The following is a 2,720-nucleotide window of genomic DNA, read 5'->3' as shown; positions in this document are numbered from 1 at the left end:
TCTCTCTCTCTCTCTCTCTGTCTCTGTCTCTGTCTCTCTCTCTCTCTCTCTCTCTCTCTCTCTCTCTCTTTCTCTCTTTTTCTATTTTTGTTGTTTTTTGATACAGGATCTTTCTTTGCAGTTCAGGATGGCCTTGAACTCACTGTGTATCCCATGCTGGTTTCTAACTTGATTCTCCTCTCTCTGCCTCTAGACCACTGGAATTTCAAATGTGTCTTTTCACTCTGTTAGTAATAAAAAATACATACATAGAGAGATGTATATACAGGGTAATTAGGACAGATATACAGTTACTTTTTCTTAGTTCAATGAGAAGAAAGGTTTTTACTAATATTGTTTAGACAAGATATCATGTCTGCATCTTGTCCTCTGAGTAACTACTATGAAGACAACATGCAATGTATTAATTATTGTAACTGTCATACTAATCTGTTTTAAAACTGTTTCATTGTTATTTTATCTTTTTTCTCATTAAAATGAATAGAAAAAACAAATGTGTGTACCACACCCAACTTGTTCTGTTTTTCTGATATAGAAATTACTGCTATAAATTTCACTCACAGCACCACTTTAATTGTATCCTGTAATTTTTGATATGTTGTAATGACATTATTGTTTAATTGTAGGAACTGTTTAATTTCATCTGTGACCCATTGGTTGTTCAGGATGGTGTTAATTCCCATGTGTTTATATAGATTTTGTGTTTTATTTTGCTATTGATTTCAAATTTCATTGCACTATGGTCTGATAATACATACAGAATAATTTCAATTCATTTGCATTTACTTAAGCATGTCCCATGAGATAATATGTGGACAATGACCCATGTGCAGTCGAGAAGAATGTATTTTCTGATGTTGTGGCATGAACATGCTGTAGATATCTACTAAGCTCATTTGTTCACAGGTTTTGCTCAAACTTGATATTTCTTTGCTGACCTGTTGTGCAGTTGATTTGTCTATTTGTCTATTTGTTATTTCCGTGGGGTACTGAAGTCTTCCTTTATTATTGTATTAGTGCTTATTTTATATTTTATGACTGTTATTATTTGTTTAATATAGAGTTGGATGGGATGATATTTGGTGAATATATATATATATATATATATATATATATATATGATTATTGCATCTTTCTCTTGGATTGTTCTGATAACAAGACGCAGTGTTCTTTGTACTCTTGATCAGACTTGCTTTGAAATTCACTTTGTAAGTAGAATAACCACCTTGATTTCGTTCTTTCTTTTTTTTCTTTTTTTTTTTTTTTTTTTTTTTTTTTTTTTTTTTTTTTTTTTTTTTTTTTTTTTTTTTTTTTTTTTTTTTTTTTTTTTTGTACTGGCGGTCAAACTCAGGACCTTGTGCTTGGCAGGCCCAAGCCCTGCTTTTTAATTTTTTTTTGAGGGATCATGTTGCACGTAAAGTTCTCCATTGTTTGACTTTCAGCTTATGAGTTTCTTTTTGAGTTAAATGTATTTCTTCTATGCAGAATATTGTTGGATCATCTTTCTTGGTCTGCCAGTCTGTTTCTTTTGAGACCATTGATATTGGTGGTGATCAATATACATCCTTATCATGTTATTTTCTTGCTGTTAAGTTTAGTCTTTCTTCTCTCTTTGTAGAATGTCCTTCAGAGCAATTTGGAGATCTAGTTCAGTGGTCATGAATTTCTTGAGGTGTTCTTTGCCATTGAAGTGTGTTATTTCTCCATTAATTTTGAAAAATAGTTTTGCTGTGTGCATCAATTTGGGTTGGAGGCTGTTTTCTGGCATGAGATACCTCACTCTAAGTTCTCCTTGACTTAAAGATCTGTGTGGGGAACTCTACTGTCATTCTGATAGGATTTCCTTAATAAAAGATTTATTTCTTTTCTGTAAAAGCTTTTAATATTCTGTTTTGGTGTTAGATTTCTGGAATCCTGACTAATATATGACTTGAGGCAGATTTTTTTTTTAACTTTGTCATGGCTAATTGGAGCTCTCTAGGCCTCACTTTTCTCTATGTCAGATTCTTTTTCCATGCTTGGAAAATTTTCTGCCATTATGTTTGTTACTTTTGTAACATTTTTTTTCTTATATCATTTGTATTATAGCCTTTTTAATTGATGCTGGTCAACCTTATTGTATCCTTTGCATTACCTGGCACCTATGGAATTAAAAATTTTTTGTGAGCCCTTGATGTTTTTCAGAAATCTTTGTTTTCATAATTCGTAAGTACAATCTTGTCCTCTAGATCTGATATTCTGTCCTCACAGTATATGTTCATTCTGCTGCATATACTTGCAAAAGAATTTTTTATCTCCTAGATATTTGATTAAATCTCTTTCATGGATTTGATTTTTTTCTTATGCTGAGAATTCATGATTTCTATCACTTTCCTAAACTCCTCCATGTCATTTTTTAATGTCTATCTTCTCTAGATTCATTAATTGTGCCCTTCATTCTGGTCAACATCTCTGAAGTTATCTGGCTTATTATTTCTAATTTCTCTTTTTTCTAGAGCCTCATTCATTTTCTTTGTTAATTCTGCTGTTACCATTTTGGAAAGTCCAGGTGGATTGCTTTTGAATTACTCCACCACATTGCTCACGGGGTTTTCCTGTGGTGAGTGGGAAGTCTGGGATTGCACCATAATTGTTTATCTTTTCTTTTTCTCTTTACTTTTAAATTGCCTCATGTGTTGATGCTTTTCTTTTTCTTTTCTTTTCCTTTTTTTTTTTTTTTT

This window comes from Octodon degus, unplaced genomic scaffold, assembly GCF_000260255.1.
Source record: "Octodon degus isolate 3935 unplaced genomic scaffold, OctDeg1.0 scaffold00009, whole genome shotgun sequence".
NCBI classification, from domain to species: domain Eukaryota; kingdom Metazoa; phylum Chordata; class Mammalia; order Rodentia; family Octodontidae; genus Octodon; species Octodon degus.
Note: the sequence above shows the minus strand (reverse complement) of the source record.